The sequence below is a fragment of the Lissotriton helveticus genome, chromosome 10 (assembly GCF_964261635.1).
Source record: "Lissotriton helveticus chromosome 10, aLisHel1.1, whole genome shotgun sequence".
NCBI lineage: Eukaryota > Metazoa > Chordata > Amphibia > Caudata > Salamandridae > Lissotriton > Lissotriton helveticus.
In genome coordinates, this window is record NC_136071.1 from 791,265,210 (window position 1) to 791,288,101 (window position 22,892).

Sequence of the window (22,892 nt, forward strand, 5' to 3'; positions counted from 1 at the left end):
CTCCGTCCACAGACACGCCGTGGAACTATGGAACCTGCTCGACACCACATCTCCAGACGTCGCCTTCCTCACGGAAACTTGGATGAACGCCTCCTCAGCGCCCGACATCGCCATCGCCATCCCGGACGGATACAAGACCACCCGGAGGGACCGCGTCAACCAGACAGGAGGAGGCATCGCCATCGTCCACAAGAACACTATCCGCATCACGACCAACTCCGACGACACCCTCCCAGCCGCCGAACACCTTCACTTCCAGATACACACCGACCCCAAGACCACACTCAGAGGCACCCTCATCTACAGACCCCCGGGACCCCGCACACAATTCAGCGAAGACATCGCAGACTTCACCAGCCCACACGCCCTCCCCTCTGCTGACTACATCCTCCTCGGGGACCTCAACTTCCACCTGGAGAACAACAACGACAACAACACCACCACCCTGCTGGACAACCTCGCCAACCTCGGACTCGAGCAACTGGTGAACACCCCCACCCACTACGCCGGACACACGCTTGACCCAGTCTTCTCCTCCAGCAAGCACATCTCCTTCAGCCACTCCACCGGACAGACCACAGCTGCGTCCACTTCAGCTTCAAAAGGACCACGACTCACCACCACCCGCAACAGATTCCCCGCAGGAGCTGGAACAAGATCACCACCGACCAGCTCACCACATCATTGAACCAGAACCCTCCCGCCAGATCAACGGACCCCAACCAAGCAGCCAAAAACCTCACACAGTGGATCACCAACTGCGCCGACGACCTCGCACCCCTGAAAAACCATCCCAGCAGGCCCGGCAGCAAGAAAGCCTCCTGGTTCAATGACGACCTCAAGAACTCCAAGAAGAACTGCTGTACCCTCGAGAAAGCCTGGCGAAGAAACCAGACTACAGACAACATGACCGCCCTCAAGCACGCCACCCGCAAACACCACAAGATGATCCACACCACCAAGAAGACAGCATTCAAGGATCGACTAGACAACAATGCACACAACAGCAAGGAACTCTTCAGCATCGTCAAAGAGCTCTCCAACCCCAGCGCCGGAAATAATGACAGCACTCCCTCACAAGACCTCTGCGACTCACTCGCCTCGTTCTTCCACAGCAAGATCGCAGACATACACAACAGCTTCGGCGCACAGACCACGTACCCAACCACAGAACCAATGCCCCCGACCACCACCCTCCGCGCCTGGACCCCGGTCAGCACCGAAGACACCATCCACACGATAAACTCCATCCACTCCGGATTGCCAACCGACCCATGCCCCCACCACGTCTTCAACAAGGCCGACTCCGTCATCGCACCCCAACTCCGGGACATCATCAACTGCTCCTTCAACACCGCCACTTTCCCGGAGTTCTGGAAGCATGCCGAACTCAGCGCCCTCCTGAAGAAACCATCAGCAAACCCCACCGACCTCAAGAACTACCGCCCCATCTCGCTCCTCCTGTTTCCTGCCAAAGTCATCGAGAAGACCGTCAACAGACAGCTTGCCGCCTTCCTCGAGACGAACGGTTCCCTCGACCACTCGCAGTCCGGCTTCCGAGCCAACCACAGCACCGAGACCGCCCTCATCGCAGCCACTGACGACATCCGAGCCCTGCTCGACAACGGGGAAACAACGGCCCTCATCCTCCTGGACCTCTCCGCAGCGTTCAACACTGTCTGCCACCGCACTCTAGTGCAACGCCTCAGCAACATCGGAATCCAAGAGAAGGCACTGGAGTGGATCATTTCGTTCCTCGCCGGAAGAACCCAGAGAGTACGCCTCCCCCCGTTCATATCCGAGGCCACCGAAGTCATCTGCGGCGTACCACGAGGATCATCACTCAGCCCCACCCTCTTCAACATCTACATGAGCCCCCTCGCAGCCATCGCACGCCAACACAACCTCAACATCATCTCCTACGCCGACGACACCCAGCTGATCCTCTCCCTCACCAACGACCCAGCCACCGCCAGAACCAACCTTCACGAAGGGATGAAAGACGTAGCCGAGTGGATGATGAACAGCCGCCTGAAACTGAACTCAGACAAGACGGAATTCCTCATCCTTGGACCATCACCCTCTGCCTGGGATGATTCCTGGTGGCCCCCTGCCCTGGGCAGCGCACCCAAACCAACGGACCACACACGCAACCTGGGCTTCATCCTGGACTCCTCCCTCTCGATGACCAGACAAGTCAACGCCGTCTTATCACCATGTTTCAACATCCTACGCATGCTCCGAAAGATCTTCCGATGGATCCCCACCTAAACCAGGAAGACGGTCACCCAGGACCTCGTCACCAGCCGACTGGACTACGGAAACACCCTCTACACCGGAACCACAGCCAAACTGCAGAAAAGACTCCAACGCATCCAGAACGCCTCCGCACCACTCTTCCTGGACATCCCCCGACACAGCCACATCTCCGGACACCTGAGAGACCTGCACTGGCTCCCCGTCAGCAAGAGAATCACGTTCCGACTCCTCACCCACGCACACAAAGGCCTCTACGACCTGGGCCCCAGGTACCTCAACAACCGCCTGACCTTCTACACTCCCACCCGTGAGCTACGATCGACCAGCCACGCCCTCGCCGCCGTTCCACGCATTCGAAGAGCCACCATGGGAGGAAGATCCTTCTCCTACCTGGCAGCCAAGAATTGGAACTCCCTCCCCATCCACCTCCGTCTGACCCAAGACCACCTCTCCTTCAGTAAGCAACTCAAGACCTGGCTGTTCGAGCAAAGGGGACCCCTCTCCCTCAAGCGCCTTGAGACCCTCCGGGTGAGTAGCGCGCTATACAAATTTCTTGCTTGATTGATTGATAGGGACCCACCCTCAGGTAAGCCCTTACGTATCCTTAGGAAAGGGTTGGGATGATTCAGGGTTCCCTCCCAAGGGAGGGGTCGGACAGTTTCACGCCAGAATGGAGGCCAACAGCTCTCTGAGCTGGTGTGAACTGAACTATGCAAGGAGGACACCAACTGTGCCCTTCAAACAGACTATGTGGTGCTGGCAAGCACTCCCACCCAGCCCCAATACTTTAAACCCTGTCTGGGAGGTGGTCACACCTCCATGTGGCAGGATACCTATTGTTCTGCCTTTACCTGCTCGAGGTTGGCTCAGCGCAGGAGGGCAAAATCTTGTCTCTTGTCGGCAGCAGCCATGTTGTGCTGTCCAGGTCAAGAAGACTGGTACATGGAGCACTGATGTCATCCTGGAGGAGCTTTACAGTGTATGGAATCATACCTCCCACACTGTTTATGGTTGTGGGGTTATGATTTCAACATTCTGGATACCAAACATGATAGGGTGCATTACAGCCAGTTTTAAGGTGGTCATCTTATAATGACACGGTGCCCCTCTATATGTTATATGGCTGTCCAACTTACAACCTGGGAGAATGAACCTCGTAGGTTGTAGAGGTGTCCTCCTCATGCAGGGCCACCCTTACACATAGAACTGAGCACCCTGCCTTCAGGATTGAAAGGTCTGTTGTAGGGGTAACATAGGTTTTAAGTGCATTGAGCTAAGATAGAGGTAAACTATATCTTTTGTAATTGGTGCTAGCACTAGCTTACACAGGCTTCAATGGCTGGCCTGTAGTTACAGTTTGAGTGGTCTCTCATGGGTGGCATAATACATGTTTTAACCCATGGGAGACCCCTGGGTACCTTAGTACCATATACTGGGGACTGATAAGTGTACACCAGTGTCCAATCTAGGATGTACATAACACTTACCATACCAATTGATGGGTGAAAGCACAGAGACAGGGGTCCTGATTAGCAGGATCCCAGTCAGACTAGTCAGAAACCGCATTACATCAAGCACAAATTAGGGGTAACCATAACAGCAGATCCTACTTTCCTACAACAAAGTAGGTGTTCCTCTTTGCATTGTACTTACGGGCTTTAGACTAATGTTGCCCCTGCATGGATCTGTTCTTACTTAGCACCCCATTCATAGGCAAATATCCTCACTGGTGCACTCAACCTTTCATCCACGCGCAGTGCAAAACTGAGTGCCACTGAGTTGAGTAACAAAAAATATCTCCTATAAGTCAAAGTAATCTCCAGATAGATGTGCACTTTACAAACACCCATGTTATTTAACAACCAAACTACCATGTGCTGGAGAGAGAGAATGTGTGGCAGCGCAACAGTACATGAGAGCACAGAATGTTTGATGCTTTAACTTGTTTGATGCTTTACCTTGGCCCTTCTCCATGCAACTTTTGTTGACTTCAATATATATACTGACAAACCTTTCTGAATTACCTAAAATCTTACGTAAACCCCGTGCAAAGGTATACCCTGCAAGTGCAGATTTACAAACTAGTTTTGTGAATCTGGGTCTGTAGTTGTTTCACATTGACACTGAGTGAAAAGAGACATAACTTCTCAGTGTTCATTATTCAAGATATTCATTCACATAAGATGTATTGAAATATGACCTTTAATCAACTATCCTTATTCATGCAGCACATTATCCCTATCTGAGTGCTTTATACTTCAGCGTAGTCGTAGTCCGAAGTATTGTCCTTAGAGAAATGTCAAAATCAGTACATTATTGCATTAACAGTACAGTGAGCTTCAGCAAGTCTCATTGTGTTCTGCCAGAAGCAGTTTTAGATTTGAGGTAGTAATACCTTAAACTACATTTCAGTCAACGTAAGAGCAAGAGCTTGAGTTGATGGCAAATGACTGCCTTCTGGAGACATACAATGCTCCAGCCTCACATTAATGTTATAGATTACTGCTTTTGAATATGACTTCCTCCAATGTGTTTTCTTGGAAGATAAACTTTCTTATTGACAACAATACTGGAATGGGTGCTTTATAACCCTGGGCGGTGAACTCCACTCCGCTCGCGGAGTTTGCAGTGTTTCCCGAACTCCGCACTACACTACGCTTGCGGAGATACCATCGCGGAGCGGAGTTTTTTCCTCGCTCACGTTCGTCAACGTCATGTTGTTGACCGCGAGCGAGGACAATCAACCTCCCGGCAAGAATTTTCCTTGTTCACAATCGTCAACATCAAGTTGAAGAGCGCGAGAATGGAAAATAAACATCCCGGCGAGATTTCTCGAAGCGGGTGGGTCAGGTTTCTCATTGCGAGTGGTCGTGTATGCTTGCGAGCACTTCCAATGAGAAACAACCCGCGATGAGAAAGCTGCCGCTCGAGTACAAATCTACACGAGCAGCAGAAAAGAAACGCAGCGCACTTGCGTTGTGTATGGTCCGTTTCCGTGAAGCCCACGTAGCGCTGCAGAGTTTTTGTACCACTTTGCGGAGCAACGCATAGCGCAACTCAGCAAACTCCACCCAGGGTTAGTGCTTTGTCAACTGGAAATTGTTCACACAAATAATAAAGTAAAAGTAAATATACAATTAACAATATCTGGAGATAATTTCTCACATTGGTTCTTGACTAAAACTAATTGAGAATTTGTGTGTATTAATCACACTCTCATAACAAGGTAATTGTTTTCATCTTAAAATGCTATCTTAACATTATTTAAAATGTAGTGAAGTCTTGTGTTACTAAACCACTAGAATATCAGACCCTCTTTTTGTCATTATGAGATGGCATTAAATGTTGTCTACTGTGTGCACTATCTCCAAATAGTTATACAACTAGAATATTGCTGTTGATTTTAATGTGACATTCATTCAAAATTACTCTTTTGCTGATATGCTTGGAGTAGTAGAGATAATAAATGCTCAGTCCAAGTAATGTTTTTTCTTTACCTCGTCAGGTTCCATGTCCCAGTCGTCGCAAATTTTCTAGAATAAAAAATTATGAAGAAACAGGAAAAATTGATTTATTGTGTTGGCCTTTTTAAGCTTTATGATAATGTAATATCCTCTGTTACACTCAAATATGTACACAGGTACTTCAGTGGTACAATTTTCAATATAGAACGGCGATTCTCAAACTGTGGTTCATGACCCACTTTTGGGTGACTAGCCGATGTTTGTCTCATTTGATGTCCATCAAAGACAGAGATCAAATATTTGGCTATGTTTTCTGACAAATTCCTACCTATTTTGTTTACATGGGGATTTACAAACTCCTCTCAATTTCCCGTAAGAGAAAGAAAAAGAAAACTTATTATTTGTAAATCTTGCTGTGGTATAGGGTGTTTGAAAAAAGGCTGTAGTATGTCATTTATTTGTAATACACAACAAAATGTAAATAACTGTAAATTAACTGTGCACATTCAGCAGTTTGGAAAGCAAAAATAAAGCAATTTTCTTGTCATTCTGAAGTGCAACGGAAACAAATATTTTTATAGGATAAAAAAAATCAATAGCCTTTTTTCTTGGTGATGCACAAATGATAAATATATTCCCTGAAACCGGCCACACATTAGTAAGGAATACTCTTCGCATTGTGCTTACAGGTTTTAGACTAACTTATCTACTGCAGTTAGGAAAGCAAAAATGAAGCACATTTTTGTAATTCTGAAGTGAGATGGAAACACATATTTTTATAGGATAAACCAAATCATTGGCCTTTTGTTGGTGATGCAAAAATGATAAATGTTAACTGAAACCCAACCTCACATTATCATTGGTGTGGGATATAGTTTTATCAGTAAAACTGTATCCATGTGTAATTTAGTGGGCACTTCAAAGGAAATTTTGGTCTAGATAAATGACAGTCCGCTACCACATGATGCATAAATTATAATAAAATACACCACCTCAAGTCTATTAAAGCTTGTGGGTTGCAAATGTTTGCCTTCGAAAAGATGTCTTGTGGTTCTAAAAGGTTTGGAAAGCACTGCTTTATACCATTACAAATATTAACTTAAAGGAAAGAGAAAGTAAATAATACTCTTTGCATTGTGCTTTCAGGTTTTAGACTAAATTATATACTGCAGTGATCTGTCCTTACTTAGCACCCCATTCATAGGCAAATATCCTCACTGGCCTCCTCAACCTTTCATCCAAGGGCAGTTCAAATATGAGTGCCACTGAGTTGAGTAACAATAACATCTCCTATAAGTCTAAGAAATCCACAGGTAGATGAGCACTTTACAAACACACATTTTATTTAATTCCCCAACTGCCATGTACTGGAGAGAGAGAATGCATGGCTGCTCAACAATGCATGAGAACACAGATTACTTGATGCTTTTAGTAGGCCCTTCACCATGCAGCTTTGATTGACTACAAAATATACACTGAGAAACCTTTGTGAATTACCTGAACTCTTATATTGACCCCAGTGCAAAGGTGCGCCCTGCAACTGCAGATTTACAAACTAGTTTTGTGAACCTGGGTCCGTAGTTGCTTGACATTGACACTTAGAGAAAAGAGACATAGTTTCTCAGTGTTCATTAACCCCTTCACTGCGGGGTGTTTTCCCCCTGCTGTGCGGGGAGGACGGGGGGCGCTCACAGCGCCCGCATGCTGGTGACGAGCTGAGCTCGTCATGAGGCACAGCGGAGCTGCCCTCACGGCAGCACCCGTTTTTGGAACGTTCAGCACAGTGGGGAAATTAGCCCCGCGTGCGAACGTTCCAACGGCCTTGACGAGCTGAGCTCGTCATGAGTGCAGCTCCACTGTACACCATGGCGAGCTCAGCTCGTCACAAGCATGGGTGGGGTTAATCAAGATATTCATTCACCAAAGATGTATATTAGAATAGAATGTTTAACCAAATTACCCTTACTCGTGCAGCACATTATCCCCATCTGAGTGCCTTATATTTTAGAAGAGATGTGGTCCCAAGTATCGTCCTTGGAGAAAGGTCAGAATTACTATTCAGAGAGTGTAGGACAGATTATATATACGCCTCCTGAGAACTAAGAAATTGCAGTATCAACTGACCCTCTGGGTAGCATTAAAGGAGGCGCTACAGGAAAAAAACTGCAAAAAATTCGGGCAGTTGCTATCTTGGGCTGAGAGGGGCTCAGTGCACACCATTGAAACTCAAATTGGGCCACCTGTCTAGTCTGGTCACTTTAGTAATTTATTTAGTGTTAACCCCATAACACCTCTGACAGCCCAAGAGAACATCTGCTCTGGGCCTCCTGTCATTGATATTTTAGTACCAGAGGTGGTGAGAGTCCTGACTGATGTAAAGAAATACAAAGCCCTAGGCCCTGATATGGTGCCCACCAATATATATTGCGAAAAGCCGGACTTATGGGGTAGCATCCTTACTAAAGTGTTTAATCAGCACTTGCTGGAAACGCTGTTCCCACTTCATGGCCTTCGGCTGTTATTGTGCTGATCCATAAGAAAGGTGATTGTTCCAGTTCATCCAACTACCATTTGATCTCCCTTCTAGATGGTGAAGGAACAATTCTGGAGTAAATTCTGCTCAACCGACTTCAGGGGTGGGTCGATGCGTATAACATCTTGACTGAAGTGCAAGCTGGGTTTAGGCCTGGCATTGGGACCATTGATCAGGCTCTCTGGTTGTAAATGATCTCTTATAAGTTTACGATGGGGAGGATAACATAGCTGTACCTAATATTTGTGGACTTAAAAGCAGCTTTTGATTTAGTAGATAGAGAGAAGCTGTGGAGCTCATTGAAGGAATTGGGAGCTGACTGCTCACTAATAAAGGCCATACAGGTTCTGCATATTGATAACACAGCCAAAGTAAGGTACGGGCCGGAGGGGAGTGCACTGCACCCTTCCAGGTCAAAAAAGATATCCTGCAGGGGTGCATATTGGCTCCCATGCTATTTAGTCTCTTTTTAAATGATGTAGCTGACCAATTGATGGTAGACGCCAAAGATATTCCAACTGTAGCTGGGAAGAGGGTGGCAATACTACTATACGCGCATGATGCAGTATTGATGGCATGAACAAAAAACTCCACCCATAGGCTACTAACATGTTTTGTGGAGATTGTGACAAGAAGTCCTTAACCATAAATGTTAGTAAAACAAAGTGTATGGTATTGAAGCCCTCCTCTTGTTTCAAGCGACAGCCTTTGGTCGAAGGTATCCCATTGGATATTGTCAAGCAGTTTGACTATTTGAATATTCGATTTACAGAGAATTTGCGATTGGACAGAGAAATACAGAAGGCCACACTATTGCTGAGCCAATTGGCTGGAGCAGTTTTAAAGTTTAGATACCAGGCTGGTGCCAGAAATATAGGTGCTATTTTACAAATATATAAGCAAAGGGCAGTGGAAACGGCACTGTATGGTGCAGAATTATGGGGATTCTGGAATGTCTGCCCATTCCAAATTGCTGAGAGCAATTTCCTCCGTAATTTCTGGAGTTTTGCCTAGGTACCCTGCTAGTGGAACTGTACGCAGAGCTTAATTTTATCCCGATATCAGTAACTATTGCTCTCAGGCCAATTCTCTACTGGGTGAGATTGGTTAGAAACCCTAAGATCACAGTCTTTTTAAAAACTCTTGAGGAAGTCATAGCCAGTTGCCCCGTCGAGGATATACATGGTCGTCACATGCACAAAAAAGGTTGAAGGAATTACAGTTGATATCTCTGTGGGATGCTTCTGAAAGTGTTAGACAGGATACTGCAGCTACGATGAAAGAACGGTACCATGATTATGTGCAGATAAAAAAATTCTGGGAGCTAAAGCCGGGATCCTTGATGAGTATTTACTTCAATAACACCTGTGGTCTTTCATGACCAGAATACCTGGACATGGTATAGCCTGAATTAAAGCGAACACTGTATTTAACATTCCGGCTAGGTATCCTCCCAACTAGGGATTTCCTGATAGGTATACATATGTTTGATGGCTGATTCGATTGCTATGAGTGTTGGTGGTCTGGATAATTTAATCCATTTTATGCTGCTTTGCAAAAAATATGTAGCCGCCCGCGGGAGATGACTTCTTCCCCTTTTTAAACACTATGGGGTCAGATGTGTGAAACCAGCAAAGGCTGCATGTATCAAATCAGATGATGTTAATGTGGTTACCACTTTAGAGTCATATTTATGGGTTACGCGGCCATGCTTGAAAGAGTTGCCCTTTACTCTAGGATTATGTTCAAGTAGGTAAGCTTTATAAACTTGGTTGTTTCTACCATAGAACACATTATAATTAAGGCTCCCGGTTTTCCATTTTTGGGGGATTATTACAGATCAATACAGACAGAAAACAATGCGTTTTCTGTCTGTATTCATTTTTTAAAGTGGATAAATACGGAAAAGGGGCTTCTTTAAAGTGACTGTGCTGTTTTTCTTGAAGTATCAGGCAACAGCTGAGCAGATGGGCAGCATGGGAAATGTAAAAAAGCAGGATGCAATTTCATTAAATAATGCAATGTGTCAACATACATTTGTGGTATAACGCTAATATTTACCAGTGGATGTTTTGTTATATAATATTTGGCAGCTTAAATAGCTAAAACAGACAGACATCAAAGTATGAGTGTGCATCTATTGGTTAAATAAATATGGAAATGTACAGTTTTACAACTTCATTTATCCGCAAAAAACTAAATAAATATGGATAAATACAGATAAAGTGGTCAAAAAATAAATGTGAATAAATACAGATGGAAATGCTAAAAAAATAAATACCATAACACCGGGAGCCCTAATTATAATTTTATCTATCAGTAGAATAACTTTGTACTACTTTAAAGTACCACACTCTTACTTCCTAGGTGGATGGACAAACTGTTTACAACTGGAAAGAGGCAATCCTTAACTCCCTATGTTTCCATAACTAATAGTGGTATATTTAGGAGGTGACCTTCAACTGTAATATTTACCTTCCCAAAGGCAATTGTACCTTATTATGCCAGAGGAACTCAGGGAACATACCATAGTTTTATGTATAAGTCGAATAATTGTGCACTATTTCTTTGCACTGCACTTTTACTTCTTAGGTGGGGGAAAAAACTGCTCACAACTGGAAGAAAAGTCAATTCTTAACTTTTAAAGTTTTTAACCAACAGTGATGTATATGTTTATATTTAGGAGGTAGCCTCTGACGGTAATATGTACCCTTTCCCATTGCACTTGCAATTTACTATGGTTGAAGAATTCAACAATTCTCTTCTTCTCAGGACGTGTGCCCTCAGTGAAAAGTCACTTTTCTGTCTTTTGTATTTACATTTTATTTAATTTATTGATAGTTCGATGCGCGCATGTTTTTTTTTACTTGTCCCTATATGGCATGTTTTTCTTTTTTAATATATTGTAGGGCTGTCAGCCGAAACAATAAATAAAATAATAAGAATAAGAATAATGTATTGTGTGCACTATGTCCAAATAATTATAAAACTATAAAGTTGCTGTTGATTTTAGTGTGACATTCATGTAAACCCACCTGGAAAAAGCACTCATTTGCTGATGTGCTTTTATTGATTTATTTATGCAATTTATTAAGCGCACAAATACCACTAGGTGTCTCAGGGCTGAAGTAGAAGAGCTTTTAGTAGTACAGTTAATAAATGAGCCATCCAAGCAAAGGTTTTGCTTTACCTCGTCAATGTCCATGGTCTCGTCCGTAGTCTGAAATAAAAAGTAAAGGAGAAACAGAAAACACAGATTTATTGTTTTGGCCTATAATAGATTATGATCATTTAATTTCCTTTGTTACACTCTATATGTACTCAGGTACTTCAGTAGCACCATTTTCCCTAGAGAAGGGTGTTTCACAAACTGTGGTGTGTGACCCACTGGTGAGTCGCCACCTTGTGTTTAGTGGGTCATAAAAGTACAAGCATTAAAAATGCCTTTAAATTCTGTATTCATTTTGTCACATTTGCTGTGCATCACAGGCAGAGGTCAAATATTTGGCTATGTCTTCTGACAAATTGCTGTTTATTTGTTAACATGGGGATTGGTGTTTACAGGCACCTCTCAATTTCCTGCCAGAGAGAGAAAAGTAAAATTCATTATTTGACAGTTTTGCTGGCATAGAAGGGAGTTTGAAAGAAAAGGCTGTTGTATGTAATTTATTTGTACACAACAAAATGTAAATACCTATAAATTAACTGTACACATTCAGCAGTTAGGAAAGCAAAAATAAAGCACATTTTTTGTCATCCTGAAGGGTGACAGAAACAAATATTTTAATAGGATAAAAACAAATCAAGAGCCTTTACTTTGTGATGTATGAATGATAAATACTCATTGAAACCCACCCAGAGATTATTAATTTTGTGCGATATAGTTTTATCAATAAAGCTGTATGCATGTGTAAATTAGTGGCCACTTCAAAGGAAAATGTGCTTTCTGTAAATGACAGTATGCAAGCACACAAAGGTTCTATTATATTGATAAACAGCATCTCATGTCCATTAAAGCTAGGTGGGTTGTCAATATTTGCCTTCTAAAAATTGGGTTGTGGTTCCAAAAAGTTTGGAAAGCACTGCTATCTAACATTAAAATTACTAACTTAAAGGACAGACAAAGTAGGTGATCCTCTTAGCATTGTTCTTAGACTAACCTATCTACTGCAGTGATCTGTCCTTACTTAGCACCCCATTCATAGGCAACTATGCTCACTGGTACCCTCAACCTTTCATCCACAGGCAGCACAAAAATGAGTGCCACTGAGTTGAGTAATAAAAAATATCTCCTATAAGTCCAAAAAACACCACAGGTAGCTGTGCGCTTTACAAACACACATGTTATTGATCACCCAAACTACCATATGCTGGAGAGAGAATGTGTGGCAGCTCAACAATACATGAAAGTATAGAATGCTTGATGCTTTAAATATGCCCTTCTCCGTGCAGCTTGTGTTGACTTCAATATATACACTGAGAAATCTTTCTGAATTACCTAAAATCTTACGTAAACCCCTGTGCAAAGGTATGCCCTGCAAGTACAGATTTACAATCTGTAGTTGTTTGACAATGACACTGAGTTAAAAGAAACATAATTTTGCAGTGTTCATTAATCAAGATATTCATTCAAATAAGATGTGTTAAAATAGGACTTTTAATTAATTATCCTAATTCATGCAGCACATTATCCCTATCTGAGTGCTTCATACTTCAGAGAAGTCCAAGTCTCAAATATTGTCCTTAGAAAAATATCAAAATCTGTACAATATTGTATTAACAGTACAGTGAGCTTCAGCAGGTCTCATTGTGTGCTGCAAGAAGCAGTTTTAGATTTGAGGTAGTTATACCTTAAAACTACACTTCAGTCAAGTAGGATATCAGCAACAGCTTGAGGTTGATGGCAGTGACTGCCTTCTGGAGACATAATGCTCCAGTCCCACATTAAAGTTATAGCTCACTGCAATGAATATGACTTTCTTCAGTGTGCTTTTCTTGGAAGATAAACGTTCTTAATGACACCACACAGGAATGGGTGCTTTGTCAACTGGAAATTGTTCATACATATGACACAGAATAAAGTAAAAGATAATGTACTTTGAGTACTGGAATATATCACTAACAACATTTGGAGATCTTTTCTCACATGGGTTCTTGACTAAAACTAATTGAGAATTTGTGTTGATTCTTCAGACTTTCATAACAAGGTAAATGTTATCATCTTAAAATGCTATCTAAGATTCTTTAAAATGTGGTGATGACGTTGTCTTGTGTTACTATATCACTAGAACATTAGACCCTCTTTCTGTCATTATGAGATGGCATTAAATGTGGTCTACTGTGTGCACTATCTCCAAATAGTTATAGAACTAGAATGTCGCTGTTGATTTTAATGTGACATTCATTCAAAACCACCTGGAAAAAACACTATTTGGCTGATATGCTTTGAGTAGTAAAGTTAATAAATGATCGGTCCAAGCAATGTTTTTTCTTTACCTTGTCGTCGTCCATGTCCACGTTCTCACAATATTTCTTTTTTTTTTTTTGTCCTCATATACCATTAGATCTTTCCAATGCTATTTTTATTTCCTCTGCTGCCCCCCCCCCCCCCCCCTTGCTGTTGGCACTAGCAAGAGAACTCTGATCTTAATGGTTTGCACTTTACACAGAACCTCTCAAAATTGGTTTGTTCTGCTCTTCTATCTGTGAGGCCCAGGAACTGACCAGAGTGGTGAAGTAATTGCATGTAGAGGCATAATCATTGGACTCATATACCCCCAATTTAGTTTAGAGATTGTCCAGCCAACCTATACATGGTGCCCAAAAGGCTCTCTTCTTGCTATTCTCTCTTCTTGTGCAATATCCAATTTCATTACATATTTAATCGCATTTACCCAATCTAAAAAGGCCGGAGGTACATTTAATCCAACATTTACAGATTTCGCAATGAGCTAGTAGAATACGATAAAAACACAACCTATTGGAATCTAAAGGTCACAGTTCATAATTAGTGAAGAGATCAAAAAAGAATAGAGAAATACTCACCTGTATATCGAACCCAAATATTCCTTCCATACCTTTTAATACGAGTTCCCAAAATTTTTGTATTATGGGGCAGCTTACAAACCTATGCTCGTCGTTAGCTTTTTCCTTCCAGCACTTTGGACCACATGGAATAGTACGCTTTGCAAATTTAGATAATTTTAAAGGAGACCAATAAACTCTGTGAAGAGAGAAGAGATGATTTCTCTTTAAATTGGCAGCTTGAACTGTGACATGTAGCAAGTCAAAATATACTTGCCATAATGTTTTTGTCTTGATGTCCGGCAAGTACTCGCACCACAGCCGTGCGGAGAGTGTAAAGTCCTTGTCTGCCATATCAACCAAGAGCCAGGAAAGATTTGCTACTTCTTTCTTGTTTTGTTGTCTGGTTCACAATGCTGTCTCTTAATCATGTGTAAAGCCAATCGGTATACCAACCCTTTGAGACCAACTTTTGTTTGTAAATACTTAAATTTAGATAACTCACTGTCCGTCATAAACTTCAGGTCTTTCCCAGATATCAAACATCCCTTTGGAATAAGTTGGGCCAACCATTTACACCAGCAGATTTTAAAGGTATTACTAATGAAGCTTTAGTCCACTCAGGTGAACCAGATGTGTCCCATATGGGTGCCATAGACCTATAATAGCTGATTTTTTACAACTTTTTTTACTCCAGGTGATTGCTTGGTTTTTTAAAACTTTCAATCGGACTTTCTTGAAGAAGTGTGGATCTTCAAAATTGAATACATGACCATATTTGGCTCCTTTTGGGCCTTGCAGCATTTCCCTAAACATTTTCTCTATATCTGAGAAGTTGGGTTCATTCATGAGCATTTTTCCTGTTTCATTTGGAAGACCCATGCATAAATGGATATATTAGGCGCACATAGGTCTCCCTTGTTCTTTCTTCTTCGAAGTTTCTTCCAAGAAAATCTAGTACCCTTGGAAGCCCGTATAAATGAATTTATTTTTGACTGAATTTTCCTCAAGCTTTCTTCTTTAACCCCTTCCATGCTGATGACGAGCTCAGCTCGTCATCAGCGTAACCTGCCGTACGCGGATGACGAGCTGAGCTCGTCATGTAACGCGGTAATTTAAAAATTGCCGCACACAGCGGGAAAAGCCGCCGCGGCGATAAGGTTAAAAGCTAATGGTATATTAGTGTTAAGGATAAATAAGCCCAGCTTTTTAGGGAATCAGAAATGTCCTTGTCGATTTTACGCAAATTTATGTTAGGCATGTCATTGATATCCTTAGTAATTTTTTTATTCCCAAATATCTAATTTCTCTTTTTAGTTGAAGGGAGCAAACGGTGGCATTCCAGGCCATGCACTAAGTTTTTGACTGATTAATCTCATATCCTGAGATATTACCAAATTGTTGAGCTAGGCTATACACAATTGGGATAGTTTTCTCAAGATTTGACGTATATACCATGATGCCATCGGCCTACAATGAAACTTTTTTCTCCCAACAGCCAAATCTAAAAGGAAGTATATCCTCATGTGTCCTGATATTTTCTGCAAAAGACTCTATATATAAATGAAAAGCATTGGCAACAGGGGGCATCCGTGCATTGTGCCTCTTTGCAGTTGTATATAGGAGAGGAGAGGTTACCATTTATTAATATTCTGACTGTTGGAGCTTTATAGATTGCTGAGATAACCCTTGAATTTTTTTTCCCCACATTGCATTTCTCTAGTACCTTATTTAAAAATTCCCAATTAACCTGATCAAACATATTATATAGAGTTGCAAGATCAATAGTGCCAATCAGATTATAAATGAAATCTTGAATCCCTCTCCCTCTCACAAAGCCCTTTTGGTCCTGATCTAACTAACCGCTCATAATACCATTCAACCTCTCTGCTAAGACTTTAACAAAGAGTTTACAATTAAGGTTATGCAGAGAGATCGGTCTGTACGAATCACACTGATTTGAAGGCTTAGAATGTTTTAATATCAAGGCCATCGTAGCCTCACCCCAAGAGGGAGGCATAGTCCCACCTTTTTCTAAAATATGGGAGAACAGTTTAACCATCACTGGGATCAAAACTTCAACTAAAGATGTATATAGCTCAGCTAGTAGACCGTCTGGTCCTGGTGCTTTGCCTTTCTTGCCACATTCTATTGCTTTCTTAATATCATACTGAGATATAGGTTTATTGCAGTTACTGGAGGTCTCATCACTGATTTTTTTATTGTGCTTTCCTGTGGGATAAATTCTTCCGTGTAGACTGCTTCAAAATGTTTACGAAAAGCTTCTTCAATGTCTACAGGAGTCAGTCACATTTTTCCCGTACAGTTACATGCTACTTCCTTTATGTTACTTCTTGCTAGTTCTTGTTTAGTTTTCCAGGCAAGAATATTGCCACAACCTTCCCCATATTCAAAATGCGCCATCATGCTCATCTCCCACTTCTTTTTCAACCTTGCATCTAATATCGCTGCCAAATCCATTCCAAGAGAAAGTAATCTGTCAGTAATATTTTCTTCTGTATCATCTTTTTGCACCATGGGGTGATGTTGTAACTCTTGAATTTTGTCCTCGATTTCTTTCATCTCTTTTTTGCACTTCTTCTGTCTGGCTATTTGAATGGAAGTTATACATCCCCCTATGAAAGCTTTGTTAGAGTCCCAAACTATTTCTATGGAAGCGCTGTCCAGATTAGTTAAAAAACAGGCCTCAGTTTCTGTGGCTAATATTTCTATTGTCTCTTCCTCTGTCATGATGGCTTGTTCTAATGTCCATCATATATTTGTTGGACTATTGGGAAGCTTCGACGTTAGCGTTACAGCCCCATGGTCACCCAGAATGATTAGTTTCTATTACCCATGACCTCAACGTCCCACTAATTAAAAAAAATCTAACCTGGACCTGTGGCCATGTTTCTTGTTATGGAACGTATAGCCTCTTCTTCCTCCTCTTTCTCTCCATATATCTGTCCAACCTAGTTGCTTCATCGTATTTTTCAATAGAGATCTCATTTTACAATTCTGTGGAGTTTTATTTTTAAGAGACCTGTCCAACACAAGATCCAAAACTAGGTTAAAGTCTCATGCGAGTATTAAGGGGTCCTGAAATGGCAATAGTTCAGCACATGGATTTTTTAATGGGGCCGGATCGTCTAGATTGGGACCATAATAGCCTGCTATCGTAAATTTGTGCGAGTAATACCTTACGTTTGCTTGGCCCATCTCTCCATCTTTTCCACTTTAACCCGCTCTACTGATACAGCAGGATGTCTCTTTATGATTATTGCAACACCCTTCGTTGTTGTTTGCTGTGTGGTGCAAATAACCTCCTTAATCCAACTTTTACTGTTACATAAACTCTGTCTCTAGTAAGTGCCTTTCTGGAAGAATTGAAATTTGTTCTGGGACATCTTGTAAATACTGAAATATCCTTTCCATCCTCCGTTTTACCCTCAACCCATTTAGGTTCCATGTCAACACCTTCAAAAGTTTCGCAGAATCAGCTGATGTCTGTGCCATATCTCATAAAAATTGAAGGGGAAACTTTTTTGCGATTTTATGTGGCGAATTGGGCTATTTTTTTTATTTTTTCCCTATGCTCCCCACCCAGTGCCCCCCCGCTGTTCCACCCACCTCCCAACCTTGTGCTTCCCTGGAGAACCCCCACTATTTCACTCATGGCCCTACCCTGGCCTTTGAGGCTACCCTCTCTTTGGTTGGGGCGGTTATTCCTTTTTTATTACTCCAAAAACTACTGAGTTAAGTTTAGTAATTTTTCTTTTTTTGTGGGGGGGATGGGACTCTAGCCACCTACTAAAGTTATTATATTTTGAAGAGAGACATTACTTCATTCATTCACTGTTCATTATTGATTGTTCCTCCCTGAATTTGGTGCAAAAAAGTTTTTGCCTCCTCTACCCGTCTGAATGTATGCATTTTATTTTTAAACATTATTTTTAGTGTGGCTGGAAATTTGAGTTGTGCCGTAGCACCCAACTGTCTGAATGGTTCTAATAGTTTTCCCAGCTCCCAATGTTTGGATGCAGTAATGGAGGAGACGTCAGACCTGATTTGAAAAGTGAACCCTTCTGCACTTAATGTATTCACTTTTAAAGCCTTATTTAATATGTCATCCTTTAGGCTATACGTCAAAAAGTGAATCAACATTTTCCTGGGTCTGCTCTTATTCGGGCTCAATCTGAAAGGGTCTCTATGCACTCTTTGAATGTCGGCAGAGAGGACTTGTTCTGAACATTCAATATTGGTTGTTTGCTTAATTAGTTTTACAACAAATTCTTTTATGTTGTCCCCCTCGACTCCCTCAGGGACTTTAAGTAATCGAAGGTTGTTTCTTCGTTGAACATTCTCAATGGACTCCATCTTATCCCGAAGGCTAGTTTCTTGACCTTTTATTTTAATTAAGTCCTTTACATTTTCGTCTACTTTTGCTGCTAACTCGGCCACCGACGTCTCTAGTGCTGTGGCCCTAGTTGTTAGTGAATCCAGCTTGTCTTCCATCTTTCCACTAAATGTTTTAATTTTTGCTTGTTTTTTTTTCTGAGACCTGAAATCTATTCCTCGTCTCTTTAGTTAGAGCCTGTAAGAGATCTAAGGTCGACTCTGAGCATTTGGATCCCTTACTTTTTCTCTTGATGATTCATACTGATTCTTTTCCTTTCCCCTTTCTTGGGAATTACTTAAAGCTGACCCATCTTCTTCCAGATGATATTTAACGTATCATTAGTTTCATCTTGCATCCAGGGCCCCTCTGTCCCCTTCTCTGCTGGGATGTCCGTTAATGGTTGAAACTTATTTGGGGTTAGTACAGCATCAGGGAATTGAAGTGACCCAGTCATCCCACCCAGGTTACTGTCAGTGCTTCCTTTAAGCATACTCTCTATTGGTTTAAGAATCAGAGTCCTGGGGACTGCCTTGAAATAATCTTTTAACAAAGGTGTCAGATTCGTTGATTTATTTTTCTGCTCTTGTTTTAATGCCTTGGCCTTTTTCTTAGGCTTAGATTTTATTTTTACCAAACTTATCTGATTCTGGATCATGCCATTCGGGGATGAGCCTGCCAGAGACGGTTTATAAGCTGTTGCACTGTAATCAACTGGGTCTAAGCCCTCTGCTAACCCAGAAAGTGAATCACTTTCTGTGCTCCTTAAAGTATATCGCGATGGTAGTTTAGTGACTAATCCCCTCTTTTTCCCTGCTGGCCCCGTCTTAGCCTGGCCTCCCCCTCCCTGCTCCACCGGCACAGTACATACTTTTTATTGCAGCTGTATATTGATGTTAGTATCGGTGTCAGAGTTCTCCTCGGGAGACCCTTGTGTCTCACTCCTTCTTGTGGTATGGGAGCTACGATATTCAGGCTTCCCACACGTTCCTCCTCTCCCCCTGCCTCTGTTAATATAGAGCCTTGCTGTCGCCTTTTGCCCGTGATGTAGCTCCAAGGCTACCCGTGACCAGAGAGCAACCTGCTCTTCCAGAGGCTCCCCTAACTGCCCCTGCAGAAGAGGCAACACGTCCCGGGTGGCCACAGAAAGCCCAGCAAGCCCCGCCACCTCTGCCACGATTCCGGTGAGATCTGCCAAGAAAGAAACGGGAAAAAAACACTTCCAGTAGATTTTAGAACAGCGAGAGACTCTGCAGCCAACCTCCAGCTCTGAGCTCCCAGCGAAGCGCGATCTCTTCAAACACAGTTCCCGACCACAGCTTGAAGGTGAGTGATGGTTACACAACGTTACACTGTTGCGCCAAACAATGAGCCTCCGTTCTTCCAATTTTACATTCTAAAAGCTATAATTATGCACCTTATCTCCCAAGTATCTCACCACAATCCGAACCAGCAGCTACCTCCGCAGATTTCAGCTACATCACATTCAATTTGCACCGCTAAACACCGCAATGCCGCTCCGACCTTTGGAGCTTCCGTGACCCGCTAACCGCCGGCAGCCATGTTCTCCCACCCACGTAGCGCTGCAGAGTTTTTTTACCACTTCGCGGAGCTACGCGTAGGGCAACTCTGCGAACTCCGCCCAGGGTTAGTGCCTTGTCAACTGGAATTTGTTCACACATATGACAAAGAATAAAGTAAAAGAAAATGTACTTTGAGAACAGGAATATGCCAATAACAACATTTGGAGATCATTTCTCACATTGGTTCTTGACTAAAACTAATTGAGAATTTGTGTGTATTAATCAGACTCTCATAACAAGGTAAATGCTTTAATCTTAAAATGCTATCTTAACATTATTTAAAATGTAGTGATGTCTTGTGTTACTAAACCACTAGAATATCAGACCCTCTTTTTGTCATTGAGATGGCATTAAATGTTGTCTACTGTGTGCACTATCTCCAAATACAATACAACTAGAATATTGTTGTTGATTTTAATGTGACATTCATTCAAAATGACTCTTTTGTGCTGATATGCTTGGAGTAGTAGAGATAATAAATGAGCTGTCCAAGCAATGTTTTTTCTTTACCTCGTCATTGTCCATGTCGACGTCCAAGCAATATTTGTAGAATAAAAAATTAAGAAGAAACAGGAAAAATTGGTTTATTGTTTTAGCCTTTAATGCTTTATGATAATTAATATTCTCTGTTATATTCAAATATGTACACAGGTTCTTCAGTGGTACCATTTTCAATATAGACAGGTGATTCTCAAACTGTGATTCATAACCCACTTTTGGGTCGCAAGACGATGTTTGGTGGTAAAAGTACAAGCAATAAAAATGTCTTTTAATTCTGTATTCATTTTGTCACATTTGATGTAACAGAGTTCAAATATTTGGCTATGTTTTCTGACAAATTGCTGCTTATTTTATTTACATGGGAATTGGCGTTTACAAACTCCCCTCAATTTCCCGTAAGAGAAAGAAAAAGAAAATTAATTATTTTTAAATCTTGCTGGGGTATAGGAAGTTAGAAAAAAGGTTGTAGTATGTCATTTATTTGTAATACACAGCAAAATGTAAATACCTGTCAATGAACTATACACATTTAGCAGTTAGGAAAGCAAAAATGAAGCACATTTTTGTAATTCTGAAGTGAGATGGAAACACATATTTTTATAGGATAAACCAAATCATTGGCCTTTTGTTGGTGATGCAAAAATGATAAATGTTAACTGAAACCCAACCTCACATTATCATTGGTGTGGGATATAGTTTTATCAGTAAAACTGTATCCATGTGTAATTTAGTGGGCACTTCAAAGGAAATTTTGGTCTAGATAAATGACAGTCCGCTACCACATGATGCATAAATTATAATAAAATACACCACCTCAAGCCTATTAAAGCTTGTGGGTTGCAAATGTTTGCCTTCGAAAAGATGTCTTGTGGTTCTAAAATGTTTGGAAAGCACTGCTTTATACCATTACAAATATTAACTCAAAGGAAAGAGAAAGTAAGTAATACTCTTTGCATTGTGCTTTCAGGTTTTAGACTAAATTATATACTGCAGTGATCTGTCCTTACTTAGCACCCCATTCATAGGCAAATATCCTCACTGGCCTCCTCAACATTTCATTCTAGGGCAGTGCAAATATGAGCACCACTGAGTTGAGTAACAATAAATATCTCCTGTAAGTCAAAGAAATCCCCAGATAGATAAGCGCTTTACAAGCACACGTTATTTAATTCACAAACTGCCCATGTGCTGGCGATAGAGAATGTGCGGCGGCTCAACAATGCATGACAATACAGAATACTTGATGCTTTAACTAGGCCCTTCTCCATGCAGGTTTTGTTGACTTCAAAATATACACTGAGAAGCCTTTGTGATTTACATAAACTCTTACATTGTCCCCTGTGCAAAGGTGTGCCCTGCAAGTGCAGATTTACAAACTAGTTTTTTTTTCAACAATTTTCCCCAATATAGCATCAGACAGAAAAAAACACTATACTTGTGATATTTTACAGTCTACTTTATACCTTCAATTATAAGTGAATCATTGAGGTTCTCAGACAACATGTCAAAAAACATTTCTAATAACTGTTACAGTCGCATGTATTGTTGATGTTAGTCTCTTTATACAGTTATTCCCACTGGTGAACCAATTAATCATGATACATCGGTACCCATGAGCCTGCATAGGTGAAGAGGAGATATGAGCTATATAACTTACCCCCCTCCCAACCCTTTAACTGAACTTTCCCTGGCCCTCCCCCCGGTCCCGGGGCAGTGCCCCTATTCTAAGAATAACCTTCTCACTGATATAGCAGGTGCATGCAGTCTATCTCCTGCTGGGGCTCGACAGTCCATATGCGTGTCCATAGTATTTTCTCTGGGTAGTCATAAAGGAAGAGCAAGGGAACGTGAGTTGACTGGCTGGGTTAAGGGGGGAAACCCCTATTGATCCTGTGCTACGGGGACTGGCACTGACGCTAGTGACTTGAAGGCTTTCAGAGTGATGTCCCATTCCATGGAAATTACTTTTTTACGCAGCCCGCGTGCTTCCTCACGCCTGATTGTCATACTTTCTGCACTATCCCATCTCACCACCTCCCCGTGCCAGCCACTTAGCGCTGGAGGCTTGGTTGATTTCCACTGCATAGTGATGGCGCGTTTAGACAGGAGCAGAGCCAGGTTTACGAAGCGTA